General features: G+C 42.4%; 1 long non-coding RNA gene across 1 annotated transcript; it reads right to left on the reverse strand.

Moving 5' to 3' along the window:
- Positions 1-9,966: 9,966 nt before the first annotated feature.
- LOC146889924 (uncharacterized) lies at positions 9,967-17,741 on the reverse strand. Its single transcript, XR_015736339.1, has 3 exons — positions 15,700-17,741; positions 12,831-15,417; positions 9,967-12,500 (listed from the first exon to the last, which is right to left on the reverse strand). It is a non-coding gene; the product is annotated as an uncharacterized LOC146889924 (long non-coding RNA).
- Between the last annotated feature and the right edge of the window lie 384 nt (positions 17,742-18,125).

The following is an 18,125-nucleotide window of genomic DNA, read 5'->3' on the forward strand; positions in this document are numbered from 1 at the left end:
ACCTTTAAGGGGCAGAGGTGACCTGCATCAACAAAGAGGACCCCACGACATCCAAAGCTAATCCAGGGAACTTTGTCCCTCCAAGACTGTGACACCAGCTAGTGGACAGTATGACCAAAGACCACCAGCACAACCACAAAGCATTCCCTGCACAAATCCTGAGCCCAGAAAGACACTTGACCTCTTAGGACTGGATGAAGAAAGACCTCCTCTTTCATCAAGCAGCACCTAGAGGGACCCACTGGAGACTGAGACACACGAGAAAAACACAAGCAAGTTGAGACAGTGCAGCAAAGGCTCCGAAAATCAGATGTCACACAACCACAGCCCACAAAGTAGGTCACACCTGCCCTGCTGAACCTAAACACAGTGACTGGCTACGCGTGGGAAAGAAAGCAAGGTACAGCTTGGGCTCTCCTCATAGCAGCATTTCACAATACAATAGAAAAACACCCGTCATACCAAGAACCAAGAACACACTGAAATTTGAAAAAGAGTTATTGACTCTAACATTGAAAAGAATTCGATCTTGGGATTATTTAATAGAAACGTTTTAAGCACTCCTGTTCCAAATGACTCGGTGGTTAATTGTAGACTTCCTTGAACCTAATGGAAAAATAGAAAAACCTCAACAAAGAAACAGAAGTGATGAAAATAACCAAATGCTAATTTAAAAACTGAAGGCGGCAAGTGGACTAATGAAACACACTCAGTTTGTGCAACAAATGGAAAAAAAATGGCCTGAGAAGATGAACTGAATCTCTGGAACTGTGAGAATAGAACAAAAGAGCCAGCCTGGTCTTGGAAGAGAGTTCAGTTAGCATGAAGATAGGAGTCCCATCTCCAGGACCCACATTTTCAAAGCTAAGAGAGGTGTGAGTTCTTGGAATCTCAGAGTGAGAGGCAGAGACCGGAGGACCCCTGGAGTTCACAGGGCAGCCAATCTAGTTCTAGGCTAGCGAAAGAAAACAAGGGGGAAGATGTTTAATAAAAACCCAGAGAGAGAAATTGGGGTTCAACCCGAAGGTCAGAAAAGCAAAGCAGCCAGCCACTGGCTCTCACCTCTACCTCAGTCTGAAATGGTGATCCTGCCTCCAGGAATCTCAGAATGAGACTGAGACTGAGAACTGTCCTCTCCAATTTTATAATCCTCTCTAGGACTGGGATTAAAGGCATACACCACTGGGATTAAAGACATGCACTGCTCCGTTTCTATGGCAACTAGTATAGCTACTGGGATTAAAGATGTGTGTCTGACCAGTGGGGAAGTTTTAATCTCTGATCTCCAGGTGAGCTTTATTTATTAAAATACAGTTGAAATGCCACTGCATAAAACCTTTTTAGAATTGGATGAAATGAAAACACAAGATAACCAGAATTACGGGACACAATGACAGCAGTCCTAAGGCATGTTCATGGCTCTAAGTGCCTTCATTAGAGAGAGAGAGATCTCATATTACGGACCTAGCAGCTCACCCTACAGCTCTAGGACAAAAGAGGGAATCACACCCAAAAGGAGTAGACATCAAGAAATAATCCGACTCAGGGCTGAAATCAATAAAAAAAAGAAACAAGCAAAAGCAATACAAAGAATTCAGTGAAATGAAGACTTGGTTCTTCGAGAAAATCAATAAAATTGATAAACCCTTACCCAAATTAACTAAAAGACAGAAAGAGAATATACTAATTAATAAAACTAGAGATGGAAATGGGGACATAACAACAGATACCAAGGAAATCCAGAAAATCATAAGGACATACTTTAAAAACCTGTACTCCACCAAATTAGAAAACCTAAAAGAAATGAATCCACCTACCAAGATAAAATTAAAATCAGGTAAGCAACTTAAACAGACTCAAAACCACAAGTAAAACAGAATCAGCAATTAAAAGTCTCCCAAGAAAAAAATTCCAGGACCAGATGTAGTCAGTGAAGAATCTAGCAGACCTTCAAAGACAAATGAACACCAATACTTCTTAAATTATTCCACAAAACAGAAACAGAAGGAACATTGCCCAATCCATTTTACAAGGCCACATTTACCCTGAGAACTAAATCACACAAAGACCCAACAAAGAAAGAAAACTACAGACCAATTTATCTTATGAATATAGATGCAAAAGTTCTCAGTACTTGCAGCCCAAGAATAAGAACATATCAGAAAGATCATTCACCATGAATAGGCAAGCTTAATCTCAGAGATGCAGGAATGGCTCAACGTGCGTAAACCAATAAGCAGACTCCACCACATAAACAGACAGGAACCACATGATCATCCCAATATAAGCAAAAAAAAAAAGTCCTTTGACAAAAATCCAACATCCCTTCATAATAAAAGTCCTGAAAAGACTAGGGATGTGAGGGACAAACCTCAACATAACATTTCTGTAAGATGATTTTACAGAAATCCCACAGCTAACATCAACCTAGAAAAACTCAAAGCATTTTTACTAAAATCAGAAACAAGAGAAGGCTGTCCACTCTCTCTCCACCTATTCAATATAGTACTGTAAGTCTTAGCTGAAACAGTAAGACAACTGAAGGAGATCAAGGGAATAAAAACAGGAATGGAAGAAATCAAAATATCTTTATGTGTAGATGATATGAAAGTATACATAAATGACCCTAAAAGCTTCACCAGGAAACTCAACAGTTGACAATCACTTTCAGCAAAGTAACAGGATACAAAATTAACTCACAAATATCAATAGCCTTCCTATATACAAATGACAAATGGACTGAGAAAAAAATCAGAGAAACAGAACCTTTCACAATGGCCTCAAAAAAAAAAAATCTTGGTGTAACCCTAAGCAAGCAAGTGGAAAATGTGTATAATAAAAAACTTTAAGACATTGAAGAAGGATATTGAAGATGATATCAGAAGATGGAAAGAGTTCTCATGATTATAGATGAGTAAGATTAATATTGTGAAAATTGCTATCCTACTAAAAGCAATATACAAAGGAATTTCCCCTCAAAATTCCAACACAATGCTTCATAGAAATTGAAAGGAAAATTTTCAATTTCATATGAAAGCACAAAAACTCAGGCTAGCTAAAAAGAGAAAAGAAAGAAAAACTGAATAACAAAAGAACTTCTAGGAGTGTCAGCATCCCTGACCCGACCTCAAACTGTACTATAGAATGGCTTGACATAAAAACATCCATGTTGATCCAAATATAAATCTACATACTTTTAGACACCTGATTTTTTATGAAGTAGTCAGAAATCCACAGTGGAAAAAAGACACTATGTTCAACAAATAGTACTGATCAAATTGGATGGCTACATATAGAAAAATTTAGTGCTTAGCACCTTGCACAAAACATTATACTATTGTAATGGCACAACAGAGAACTGCAGTGGCGTTATCGAAGATTATGTTGTCAAAATGCAGCATTGTGATGGTAGCATTCAGCAGTGTGATGGCATAATAGAGTGCTGTGATGACGTAATGATACAAGAAGTGCTATGATGTCACAATTCAGCACAGTAATGCCATGGTGCTGCATTGTGTGACACGCTGTGGTAGAAATAAATGGAGCATTGTGAAGTCACAGTTCAGTACTGTGATGGCATAATATAGTATTGTTGTGAGAGAATGGGGCATTGTAATATCTTATGAAGCATGGTGATGTCATAACCCAGCACTCTGTTGGCACAATCAGCGTCATAATAAAGTATAGCATTGTGCTGGCACAATATAGAATCATGATGTCATGGAGTAGCTTCTGATGTTAAAATAGAGAGTTGTGACATCATAGTGCAACTTGATTATGACACAATAAAGCCTTGTGATATCACAGTTCAGTATTTCAATGTCATAATACAGTATTATGATGATACAGTAGAGCAATGTGATGTCACACTGTGGCTTTCTAGGGCACAATCAAGCTTTCTGATGTCACAATGCAATGTGATAGAATAAAGCGTGGTCATATCATAGTTGAACATTGTAATGGCACCGCAGAGCACTGTGGTGACCAAGTGTACTGTTGTATTAGCATGATGGAGGACAGACATTAGGTATTTGACATGTAATACTGTGATGTCAAAATGGGCCATTTTGATACTATTGTGGTGTGAAAATGCAGGGTTGTGATGATACTGTGGAGTGTGTTGGTGGCAAAATGGAGAATCGAGAGGAGACACTACAACACTGTGGCAGTTCAATGGAGAATCGTGAGGAGACAGTGGATCGCTGTGATGTCACAATGTAGCATGCGGTGGTAAACTGGGCTGGGTGACGACACATGCAGCACTATGATGCAACAGTATGACATCACAGTTTAGTACCATGATGACATGGTGGGGAACTGCAGCAGTACATTGTACCTTTGTGGCATTGAGATGTAGCTTGCTATGGTAAAACAGAGGATTGTGATGATGCAGTGCAAAATTATTTGGGCACAATGAAATATTGTGATATCACAATTCAGCATCTGGGGCAAAACAGAGTACTGTGGTGACACCATATATCACTGTCATGGTGGCGCTGGAGCACTGTGATGAGACAATGGTGCACCATGATGCCACAGTGTAATGCTGTGATGTCGAAACAGACCATTTTATGACACAATGGAGCACCGTGATGGCGCACTATATTTTATGGAGCTAGAATAGAGCACTGTGGTATTACAATGAGCCACTATTACTACAAAATGAAGCACCTGACATAACAGTTCAGCACGGTGCTGGCATTCGATGCACTATTGTAATGAAGCGTTGCACATTAAAACTCACATCAGGCACTGACATTGTAATGACACAAAAATTCAAGATTGTGATGTCACAATAAATCATTATGAGTAAATAATGTCACATTTTAATGCCACAATTCAGTAGTATGATGATGCAAAAGAGCATTATGTCGATACAATATGGAATTTTGGTGACATGGTGTAGATTGTAATGCTAAAATAGAACATTTGGTGGCACCATGGAGCATGTGATGTCATAATCTAGCTTTATATGAAACAATAAAGTACTATGATGTCACAGTGTATCATCATCATCATCATCATGGTGGCATGATGCAGCACTGTGATGACTATAAAGCACCTGGTGGGAAATGAAGCATTGTTATGGAACAAAGGCACTGTGATAATATAATCTACCATTTTAATGGCACAGTGAAGCACTCTGACCACACCGTGGGGTGTGTGGTGGCGCAAAGCAACCCTCTAAGGATACACTATAGTATGATGATGTCATGATTCAGTATTATAGCAGAAGAATGAGACAATATGATGCCCCATTGTAAGGGCACAAAGGAACCTTGTGAGCACAGTGGAGCATTGTGGCGCCACAATCATCTCTGGGTGATGGACACAGCCTTTACTGTGTTGAGGTGTGTTCCCATTAGCCCTAGTTTCTTCAACATTTTACTATAGAAAATGCGTTGAATGAACAAGCCCTGTACAATTTCCAGGCAGGCAAAAAACCCAGCACCGAAGTAGAAAGGTGAACATATACTCCACCACTGGCTGCAGAGCTATTGCATTTGGTAGCTTTGGGGAGAGGCGGAATCAATTGATGTGAGTTAGACCATATGCCAGAGCAGCCCCCTCTCTCAAAGACTAGTTGGATGACACAAACTGGATATGATAAAGGGATAAAAAGAAGAAAAAGTATAGGGATGGTGAGAGGGTAGGTTTAGGAGGAGTTGGGGAGGAGGGTGAAGATGATCAAAATACATTGTATGAAATTCTCAAAGAATAAATAAAATGGCCTTTTTTCATCTGACCATGTGATTTCTGTCTATGCCTATAGCTATGGTGGATTACATTTATTAATTAGCATTTTTCAACAAACCTTGTGTCCCTGGTAGGAAGCTAATTTGGTAGTGGTGTACTATCGTCTTAATATGACCTTAACTTTGAACGTATTTTGTTGAGGATTTCTGCATCTACATTTCTCAGGAAGAGTGGCCTGTGGTTTTCTCTTTATGTCTGTGTCTTTATCCAGCGACAGTGTCAGAGTTACACTGATATCATATGATGAGTTGGGCAATATTCCTTCCCTTTGCGTTTTATGGAACAGTTTGAGAAGTGTTGGCATTAGATCTTCTTTCAAGGTTTTGTAGCATTTAGTAGACAATCCGTCTGGCCCAGGATGTTATTTTGTGGATAGACTTATAATTACTACTTCAGTCTCATTATTGTTACTGGTCCATTCAAAGTGTTTCTAGTTTTTGACTTTAACTTCATTTGGTGATGTGCCCTTAGAAATCTATTTCTTCTAGATTTTCCAGTTTGTTGTAATGTGAGCAATCATAGCATTCCCTGATCCCTGAATCTCAGATTTCACTGGAATCTATTATAACAATTCCTTTTTCCATCTCTGTTGTAATGAGAAGCGGTGGGCTGCATACCGCCATTTGGCTAGCTTATACCCCGAAATAACAACACACAAATTGTATTCATTTAAACACTTCCTGGCCCATTAGTTTTAGCCTATTATTGGCTAACTCTCATATCTTGATTCAACCCATTTCTAATAATCTGTATTTCACCATGAGGCCGTGACTTACCGGTGTGAGTCTAGTCAGTGTCTGTCTCGGGAAGGGGAATCATGGTGTCTGCCTGACTCTGCTCTTTCTCCCAGCATTCTGTTCAGTCTACTCCGCCTATCTAAGCTGCTGTCTTATCAAAAGGCCAAGGTAGTCTCTTTATTTAACCAATGAAAGTAACACAGAAACAGAAGACCCTCCTATATTACATCTCTAATTGTATTAATTTTGAATCTGTCTATCAATTAGTTTGGCTTGGGTTGGCCAATCTAGACAATCCTTTCCAGCAACCGGCTTTTTGTCTAATTCTATGCTGCTATTGATCTAGTTTACTAATTTCTGCCCTGCTCACCATTGTTTCTGGCCACTTGCTGCCCTTGGTCTGTCTCTTCTTGCTTCTGTAGAGCTCTAAGGTGCCTCACTGAGCTATGGTTACTGGAGATCTCTGTCATTTTAATATGAGCCCTTTTAATATGAACTCCTTAAAGTTCGCCTGGCTGTGCTTCAGAGGTGCTGGAAGGGTTGGGTTTCCTTTTCAGTTAACTCTGAGGAATTTTCAAATTCTCCTATCTTATTTCTTCGACCCACTTTAAATTCAGCAGTACATTGTCTTGTCTCAACATATCTGTGTATTTTCCGAGATTAGCTGTCGGTTTCTCGTTTTATTCCACTGGTCTGGCATGCATGAGATTATTTTCATTTTTGCATTTAAGTCTTGCCTTGTGCCCTAGAATGCAGTCAGTTTCAGAGAAGGTTCCATGCACTTCTGAGAATAGATGAATTTTTTTTTACTTTAGAAAATCTGTAGTCACCATAGTAACAGTAAAGAAAAATGTCTGTAGGATATATGCAACCAAAAATGAGAAACGAGTCCAAGTGTAGCATCATAAAAGTCAGTTAAACACAGAGAAAAACAGTTATGAGAACCCAAGACACCAAAAGAAAATTTTGATATTCATAAGATAATTTTTGAAACACAATAGCATGATCTTCTTTTCCAGAAAGTAACTGAGGCATGCATGGATTAAACTCCACAACTGAAAGTCATCAATGGGCAGAATGTCTAAAAAGGAAAGAAAAACAGAGTTGAACTATATGACCTGTGAGAAGTTTTTTTTATATAAATGTAAGAAAATAACAGGTTGAAAAGGAGGGTTGTGCAGTGGTGATCAATTAGTGCAGAGTCACGAGTGGTCAAAGTGCTAAGAACCAGCCACTAGTGAATTCTCAGTCCCAAACAGGACATCTTGGCTAGCTTCACTCCCCACAATGGTCAGGAAAGATGGAGGAGAGAGGGAGGAGAAAATAAAAGAACCTGTGGAGCTAGTGTATTCATGAATTCACGGTGGCTATTGTCTCCGAAGATCAAGCCAACAAGCTTGCCAGTGCTACACTGGGCAGTGCTAAGTGGACTCAGTGGGTTATGGCGGTGGTAAACATGAAGATGGGAGAGGAACATGTTGGGAGTGGCTGAGGGTGTGGTGGGGGAGCAGGAGGAGGAGCTAACAGTGGATACAACCAAAGCTTGTTTACATGTATGATATTACAGAGCAAGTAAAAGACAGTCTGCTTTTTAAAGGAAGGATAGAGAAAGGTGATTAGGAAGAGTAATTTAAAAGGATCTGGGCCACTGTATTAGTACTAAAAAAATAGTCTTTCATCAAACACACACACACCACAAACACTAAGGCATAGAAGGAAATTATACATTGATTTAAAAGATCAGGGACCAGTTGGTGAAAGTCTTCCATGCAAGCCTGAAGACTTGATTTTGTTGTTTTAAGTTAAAAAAAAAAAAAAAGTGGGCGTGACATTCTGTGTTTGTGATTCCAATGTTATGAAGGGGTCAGGCGGACCTCTAAAGTAAAGTGGTCAGTCAACCTATCAAATTGATGAGTTTTAGGTTTAGTGAGAGACCCTATCTCAAATATAACAGTGGAGAGCCATTGAGGAAAGAAACACAAATGCCACACACCTGCAGTCACATGTGCATGCACATGTTCACATCACACACACACAAACACAATCTTCCAAGAAGATATAAGCACCAAACAGAAGAACTTCCTGAAGAAAATATTGACAGAATTGAAGGGAGAAATAGAAAACTCTACAGTAGATGGCAGGGGATTTTAATATCTACCTTCAGTAACAGAACTAGATGAAAATCAATAAAAAAATAAGAGTTGTATTTATGACAGTGACGAAATGAGTAAAATACTTAATAAATTTAATCAAGGAGAAGGAAAACTACAAAATGTTGTTGAAAGAAATTAAAGATAACACAAAAAAAAACGGATTGAAAGAAACTCTTTGCTAACATGTCAATACCAACTGGAGTGTTCCGGCAGAAGCCCTGGTCCCGGCAGCCCCAACAGTCCAGGCTCAGTTACCAACCACATACACCATCTGAGAAGAGGTGTGTGTAATGGTGGATGCAGAAGAGGGAGACTTAGTGGGTGGGAAAGAAGAGGAACAAATAAAGAAGTCTGGGGGCCCCAGGTTTATACCAAGAAGAGTTTCATGTTTTGGGGGGTTGGTTTGGGGGTATTTTGTTTTCCTGTTTGTTTTCTTTTTGAGGCAGTGTTTCTCTATGCAGTTCTGGCTCTCCTGGAACTCATTCTGTAAACCAGGTTGGCCTTGAACTCAAAGAGGTCTGCCTGTCTCTGCCTCCCAAGTGCTGGGATTAAAAGCAAGTGAGTTTCAGTTTTAAATAGAGGCATCAGGCAAGACTAAGGGGTAGAGGTGTGGCCATGTTGATCACTTTCTCAACTCCTGACCTACAAAATGGTCAGACACACTGCTCATCTGCTGATCACAGTGAGCATCCGAGGAGACTAATCTGATTCCTACAAGATGACCCGATCTAGGGGTTACCTCTCCTCAGGGAGGTCAGCTGTCTTCATCTTGGGAGACTCTGTTCCTGCCGTTAGGGCCTTTGCTGTTCCAGGAACTCTAGGTGCCTATGGGGTTAGGACAACAATGCCTCAGCCTTCTACCTCAAAACAACATGAGAAAGTTCAGGTAGGCCTGGTTCCTAGGTGGATGCTCCTTGAGTGATTAATGAATGTGAAGACTTTTGTTCTGACTTCTCAGTTACCTTGTAGGCCCGATGAGCAGTCCATGATTTTTAGAACAAGTCGTTTCCAAGAGCCTATTATGATAAACAAAGCATTCTACAGATTAATGAATCCTATAGGATCCTATTCTTCCCTCAAAAGTAGAAAAGATTATCTTAAAATTAATATGGAGTCTCAAAAGGCCCCAAGTACCCAAAACACTCTTGGAAAAGAAGAAAGCCAGAGGCCTCATACTTCCTACTTAGAATGTTCATTATAAAGCTACAGCATTAAAACAGTGTGGCACTGGCAGCAAGACAGACACATAGACCACTTGAATAAAATAGAAAACCCAGAACTCTCCCATATTGAGTCAAATACTTTTTTAATTGGCTTTAGTTTCAGTTCTACAATAGAGCAACATTTCATTCCATGGAGTAGAGTAAATGAGGAATAGGGCCAAGACCCTTTAATAGGAATAGACAGGCCTTTAACAAACAATGACCAGAAAGCTAATAGTCATAAACAGAAAAGAAAAGAAAAAAGAAAAGAAAAGGAAAAAAAAAGGTGGACCCTTCCTTATAAAATACAGGACAAGGAGCTTGAATGTGTCAAAAGCCTAACCGTAAGGGCTAAAAACACAAACCTCTTAGTAGAAAATACAGGGAAAGTGTTCCACAACCTTGAGTTTGACAAGAACATTTTGAGCGTGACACTAAAGGCAAAGGCAATAAATTAAAACCAAGGAAGTCAGACACACGGAAAGTGAAAGCTCACGTGTCAAAGGATGTGACCAAGGCGATGAAGAGGAAGGGGCATCACGGGGTGAAGTAGGATGGGGTGGGGGTTGTCTCTAAGCCACATAGTTGATAGAGCGTTACTATATAACATACAGAAGGGATCACCACAACATAGCAACAGCCAAAAGCAACTGGAAAGCAGGATAAGGCCTTGCATAGAAGTCTCACCAAACCTACACAAATGGCGACCAGCATGGTGAAAGCTTGGCGTCATTAAGCAATTCCGGAACACAGTCAGAACCACAGTAAGCTAGCGCCTCATACCATTAAACAGGTGCAACAAAATCATTAAATTCCTCAAAACTCACAAAGATTGTTCTTTGGGGAAGTGGCACCTTAGTTTAAATGCTTGCTTTTCAAGCACATACACGCTTGCATACACATGAACATGTGCACACACATATACACACATAAGGAAAAAAATTGAAAACTGAATGGTGATCAGCAATTCCTCTTCTGGACGTGTGTCTTAATTAGGTTTCTACTGCTGTGAAGAGACACCATGACCACAGCAACTCTTATAAAGGAAAATCTTTAATTGGGACTGGCTTATGGGTTCGGAGGTTTTAATCCACTGTCGTCGTGGTGGGAAGCATGGTGGCATGCAGGCAGCTGAGGTGCTGGAGAAGGAGCTGTGAATTCGACATCAGATTGGCAGGCAGCAGGAAGTGAAGAGCTTGGGCTTCTGAGGCCTCAAAACCCACCTCCTAGTGACCTCTGCCAACAAAGCCATGCCTACCCCAACAAGGCCACACACCCCTAATAGTGCAACTCCCAATGGGCTTCTGGGAGCCATTTTAGTTGAACAACCACAGCATGGTACTTACAGAGACTGAAAGCAGAATCTTGAGTAACTATTCCTATACTTGTGTAACATTTTCCTTTATAGCCCAAATGAGGAAGAAGCACAGTATCTATTGGTGGATAGCTCCATTAAAAAAAAAGTGTGGTGGGGCTAGAGAGATGGCTCAGCGGTTAAGAGTACAGGCTGCTCTTCCAGAGGTTCTGAGTTCAATTCCCAGCAACCACATGATGGCTCAGAACCATCTATAATGAGATCTGGCTCCCTCTTCTGGCCTGTAGGCAAAACATCCAGACAGAATGCTGTATACATAATAAATAAATAATTTTTTTAAAAAAAGTGTGGTATATCCATACAGTAGAACGTAATTTAACCCTAAAAAGGAAATAAATTCTGACGCACACTACCACAGGGATGAATCCTGAAGACAGTGTACTGAATGCAATAAGCCAGTACCGAAAGGACGAGTATCGGATGCCACTCATTTGAGGGCCCTAGGAAGTCAAACTGATAGCAACAAGAAGTAGGGTGGAGGTTGACCGGACAGTGGGAGAAGCAGGGTGGAGGAGTTTGTTATCTGATAAGAAGAGTTTCAGATTGGCAGGATGGAAACACCTCTAGAACCATCCTGGAGCTCCATTCAGAAATGACTAAGACGGTAACTTTTATGTCACACATATTTCACTCCAATTAAAAATAACAAACACTGGCTAAGAGGACTAGAAATGGATGACTCGTACAGAGCGAAGGAACCATGACATAGCACAGCCACTCTGGGAGACAGTTTGGCATCTTATAAAATGAAGTGTGTGACTACCATACGACCCAACAGTTGCGTTGTGGCACTCATCCCAGAAAGCCGAAGACGTAGTCTGTTCGCACCGAAGTCTGCACACGAGGGCTTGGAACAGCTTGGTTCATGAGAGATTCATCAGGGAAACAGCCCAGATAGCCAACAACTGAAGGCTCCAGGAAAAGCCCCGAAAAGAACAAGCTAATACACATGTAATGTGGAGGAGTCTCGAGGGAGTCACTCTGAGTAAAAGGAGCCAACTCCAAACAGCCACACACTGTGACGACATCCGGGTACCCCTTTTAAAACGGAAAATTTCCAAAAAGATGCAGTGTCGTGGTCGTCAGGAGTTAAGGACTGGTGTGAGGGGAGGCAGGACAGGCTTCACACAAAAGGGCACCCGGAAGAAGCTGTGGGCAGGAGTTCTGGGGGAGTGTCTACGCTTTGGATGGACTGTGCTTTTGCGGGACTTTACCTTCAGTAGAAATAGTGGGGTGTCGAGTGGACTCTCTCCAGCTTTGTTGACTTCTGTTAAAACTATATCAAAACAAAAAGGATCGTTTTAAAAGGGTATACTAATCACTTTTTATCCTCTGTGGTTTCTGTGGGCTTCCTCCTCTCCATCTGGGGCCAGCAGAAGGCTCTTCCCTGACGTATGTGCAGTCAAACACTGCTGGTGGTGGGGACTTGAGCTGGGCTGTCGGCCAGAACACTGACTCATGGCTTCTCTATGTTGCCTGGACTTCCTCACACCATGGTGTCTGGGATCAGGGGGAAATGTCCCAAGAAAAACAGAGATGGAAGGTGTCTACGCCTCAGCAGTCACCCAGCAAAGTCACCCACCAGGCCCAGGCCCAAAAATCTCACCAACACGAGGGACGAGGATGCTCAAGTTGTTCAGGTTGCTGTGGGTAGATCTGAAAGCAGCATCCTCCACAGACATCTTCAAGGCCCAGGGTTCCAGGACCACCCCCTGGGTCACACGGTCTAGAAGGAGGAGCGGGAGAATGAAGTGTGAAGGAGATGGAAGTATGAAGAAATTCTCAGAGGACGTTTCCACAGAGCCAAGGAGAGCGGCAGTGGCTACGAGCAGCTCACAGCTTCTACATTGTATCGTTTGGTGTTCTGGGCATAATCCCATGGGACCAACACAACACACAGACTGGGGAGGGGACACAGAGAAGTTGGGGGTGAGGACCAGTGCACTACAACAGTGATGGTTGACATTGGCAATCACTCCAGACTGTGACCCAGAACCCATGGAGGGGGCACCACTAGAGCTGTTCAGAGGTAAGTTACTGTGCAGGAGTTAGACCTACCTGAGGTCTTTTTGGAGGGTGGGGACCCAAGGACACCCCTCTTCAACCTCCCTTTCTCTCAGGGAAATGACCCTGGAAATATTATCCAGAAATGACGAATGGTTCTTTCTCTTCGTTCCCTTGTCCCACCCTCTGGGACCGGTTGTCCAGCAAATCTACAGTTGCCAGTTCACTCGGGTGCAAGGGAAGGACCGGAATCCACTCCTTAGTGGAAATAGCAGGGGCTCTAGAAGACTGAGTACTGTCACTGGCGGCTTTGTAAAGTATCGTCCCTGACAAAGGTCTCCCAAAGTAGTGCAGCGCAGTTGCTGCAGGAGGGAGGGAGCCTTGGCGACACACCAGGCAGGACTGAAATATACTAGTGCATCTAGTGCTCAGAGGGAGGTGACCATAGGACCTTAGAATACAATAGGTCCTCCCCCAAGACCCCCATTGAAGGCTGTAGTCCTGGGAGAAAGGGCAAGGGAAATGCCCTTTATCAGTGCAAAGACAAGAAGACCATGAAGGGAGTCTGTTGTAGGGAGGGGCACAAGTAAAACACAACTGTGGTCTGAGCCACATATGGTTTTCTACACTGGTGAGCAAATAGTATAATCTGATAGCTGTTCTCGAGGGTTCTGTGTCCCTCTGCCCTGTCAGCTCCTGTGTGGGGGCTCGCCCTCTTTCAAGCCGCTGCGGATCAAACTGGCAACTCCAATCCCAAGCCATATGACTCTCGTCAACCTTGAAGTAACCAGATTGAGATTCCCCACTTCCTTCCAATACCTGAGGTTGGCTATGTTGATGATAAAGGAGGCTAATTTAGCCTACAGTTCTAGAGACTCAAAAGTGTGGCTCTGCTGTTGGTTGGATTCTGATGGGGAATCACATGGAGGACATCACAATGGTGGGAGCACGTTTAAAAGAAGAATTCAGGGAGGAGTCAGGCTTACGATAATGATCTTGTGGGGACTTAACCAGTCCCATAGGGTCTGGTCCACTCCCCTGATAGAGCATCCATCATTCGTAAGTGGTAGAACTCCCCAGAACACACTCACCTCCAATTAAGTCCCATCTCTTAAAGGTCTCCACATCGCAGCATGGGTCACGCAGAACACGGAGCATCCCACTCGTGAGCGAACCACACCGAAAGACGGCGTTGATTGAAGGGCTTGCGGTTTTGTTACCTCAGAGGTTTGTGGAGCAGGCGTCCCCACGTGGCCAAACAGAGCCTTCACTTGGGAATTCTCCAGGCTCTGCTTGGCCATCCCTTATGTGGAGTTCACCACCTGCCTCTCTTCAACTTTGCAGAACAAGACTAGGATCTGCTGCTTCCTTGGTAACTGCGGGTCAGCCAGCCAACAAGTTCTGTGCTGTTAAAGGCTCCCTTCTGCCAGCCAGACCCCATAGGCAGTCAGCCACACAGCAGTTTGGTACCTTCTAAGCCAGCTCTGTCTGGCCTCTTCTTTTATAGGCTCCCCTGACTGGATCAGGCATGCCCAGGACAACCTGAATAGTCTTCTTCTTGGTGATCTCAAAGTTGACTGCCTACTCATGAGTGGCACTTGTGATATAGCCCAGTTCTACACTCAGGAAGAGGGTAGTAGGTAGAGATTGTGCTCTTGGATGAGAAGCTTAAGACATATTAGAATTCTGATCATCATATCTTGGCTTAGAGTCTGAATTTATACCTATTTTTTCTCAGAAATGTCTAAAAATGACACAGAGTTACTCCCAGCCACTGGTGTCTTTGCAGCATCTGTGGAAAGCAAATGAAAACGTTTGCATGGACCAAAGTTGATGGTACACACTTCCAATCCCAGAGCTCTGGAGGCAGAGCCAGGTAGATCTCTGTGAGTCTGAGACCAGCCTAGTCTATATAGTGAGTCCCAGGCCAGCCAGAGCTACACAGTGAGGCCTTGTCTCAAAACGTAAAAATAAAGCCTAAATTGTATAAAGGAGAAATCCTTACCGGAAGGCAAATGTTGTCGTGTCACTAAAGGCATCGCATTTGAAACTTCAGCCAAGGGCACAGTAAGACCATCCATTCCAAAAGAAAGTCAGAAGGCAACACACACCGGGTCAGCATCACAACACCTGGCTGCCACAGGGCAAACCCAAGTCTCTTCATGGGTGTCTTAGTTAGGGTTTCTGTTCTGTTGAGAAACACAATGACCAAAGACACTGTGAGGAGGGAGAGACTCATTTGGCTAACATACCTACGCCATAGTTCATCATCTAAGGAAGACAGGGCAGAAACTCACGGAAGGAACAAAGAGGCAGGAACTGAAGCAGAAGCCATGGAGGGGTGCTCGCTCCTCCTGGTTTGCTCAGTTTGCCTTCTTATACAACCCAGGGCCACCGCCCAGGGGTCCCAGTGTCTATAGCAGGCTGGGCCTTTCCACATCAATCGTCAATCCAAAGAATACGCCACATACCTGCTAACAGGACAATCTGCTGGGGTCCTTTTCTCAGCTGAGGTTCCTTCTTCTCAGACGACTCTACCTTCTGTCAAGTTGACCAAAGACAGACCAACATAATAGTACATGGTCATCCTCTTTCGTCCATTGTAGAAATATCCCAAGGCGTTCAGCTGATGCCTGGACCATGGATAACGCTGTGGCCCCTACACACTGTTTTTTCCTATACATACCTGTGTTTGAGAAACTGGATTTCATAAATTGGGCACAGTAAGACTAGTAGTAACTAATGATGAAGTATAATTTAACCATTGACTAGAATTTAAGGTTTTTGAATTGTTCCCGGGTTTTCCATTCAACAGTTTGGAATCACAGTCAGCAAAGGGTACCTGAGAGCAAAGTCTGTGCCCAGTGGGAGATTACCGCTCCAGGGACTTAGTGTGTGCTGGGCTATTGAATCCACAGATTTCTTTAGAACAATAAGAATAACTGAAACCGCAGCGAGCTGTATGGTGTTTTTGTCACAAAACTAAAGCATCAAAATATTTTGCGATATCTTCTGCAGTGACAAAAACCTACTTACCTGTTTTTATGAATTATTCTAGTATTCAATCATGATGCGTTCAATTGGTGGCTAATTTCCAAAACTGAGCATTGCTTCAAGAATTTTAGGAAATTCCACTTACTATTGCCTCAACAGAAGGAAATGCTCCAAACTAAGCTTAAAATATAAAAGCGATTTGGATTCAGGAGAGGCTTGTCTGGTTTGTCTCTGCTACAGGTTGTGAAGGAATCTGTGAAAATTGTAATATATTAGGATTCGTGACTTGCTGAAAATAAATTTTATGGGAACAATAGCAAGCCTGTGAATTATGATCTTATTAATCATGCAGACAAAGGCATCCATGGCACAGCCAGACACACACAATAATTAAACTCAGTCATCTGTGATATTTTGCCATGTTTTAGTCAAATAAAAACTTTAATTTTATCATACTGAGTGAGATAACCCAGACCCAGAAAGACAAATATCTTATGTACTCGCTCATAACTGGCTTTCAGACATAAAGAAAGAAAAGCAGCCCACAATTCACAATCCCAGAAAACCTAGACAATAAAGAGGACCCAAAGAGAGACATACATGGATCTAACGTACATGGGAAGTAGAAAAAGACAAGAAATTCTGAGTAAATTGGGAGCATGGGGACCACGGGAGAGAGTAAAAGGGGAGGGGAGAGGAAGGAAGGGGAGCGGAGAAAACTGTAGAGCTCAATAAAAACAATTTTTAAAAAAGATGGCTGGGGCAATGGTGGCTCAGAACCAGTGAAAGTGGTTAACCAACGGGTCAACCAATGACTAGTCCCACAACACTAAGCCCACAATTGGAGACCCACAATACTAGGGGGAGCCTAAGTCTGACTGCCTGGGTGACCAGAAATGGGAGACTGAATAGTCCAGAGACATAGAATAGACCGGAGTGGGGATCAATAAAATGATACATCATATTCTGCTGTTCTCAAAAATCAGAGCCTAGCCCAGTCTTTATCAGAGAGACCTCAGTTGGCAGCTGAGGGAAGCAGATACAAAGACCCACAGCCAAATATTAGGCAAAGAGAGTCAAAATCGGAGCTCTTCATTGAGTACCTCTTCTTGGAGCTTGCGGGACCCCACTTAAGAGTGGGAGGAAGAATTATAGGAGGCAGAGGGGTCTAGGATGCAGACGGATTATATGGGTGTGCCAGGTTCTCTTCGTGGATATTATGGTTGTCAGCTTGTTGTTTTGTGGGACTCCGAACAGTGAGAGTGGGGTTGTCTCTGATTCTCTTACCTGCTCTTGAGATTTTGTTTCTCTACAGGGTTGCTTTGCCCAGCTTGATATTAAGGCTTGTGTCTAGTCTTATCATGCTGTGACCAGTCGATGTTCCTGCTAGTTTCTGAAAAGACATGGAGGAGTGGATCTGGATGAGAAGGGGGAGTGACTGGAAGTAGTACGGCAGGGGGTGGGGCTTGGTGTGTATTGGAAAAAAAGAACAAAGCAAATGAAGAAGAAAGAAGGAGGAGGAGGAGGAGGAATCAAAACCCCAGAATGGATCTTTAATTTATTAATTTCCACGCTAAACTTACCTGTCTATAGATATATTTGAATTGCAGCAAAGGGCAGCTTTCTGCTAGCTACTCACATCGTGTTTATGTTCCTTTTAATGTGCTTACTATGTCAGTTTCTATTTCCTGAATTACCTAGTCTGTCATTACTTCAGTCCACCATCCAAATCTTTTTCACTAATCATGTACAAACCCCAAAACGGCACCTCTTCTCTGAGGAAGTTCCGAATGCCTGTTAGTATCAATACTTCATTTTACTCGTTGAAATAGGTAACTGCAGCAAGTGGCAAACACATTCTGCTGAATTATAAATAATATTTGAAACTATTTTAGTGTGAAAC

This window comes from Myodes glareolus, chromosome 24, assembly GCF_982192425.1.
Source record: "Myodes glareolus chromosome 24, mMyoGla1.1, whole genome shotgun sequence".
NCBI classification, from domain to species: Eukaryota; Metazoa; Chordata; class Mammalia; order Rodentia; family Cricetidae; genus Myodes; species Myodes glareolus.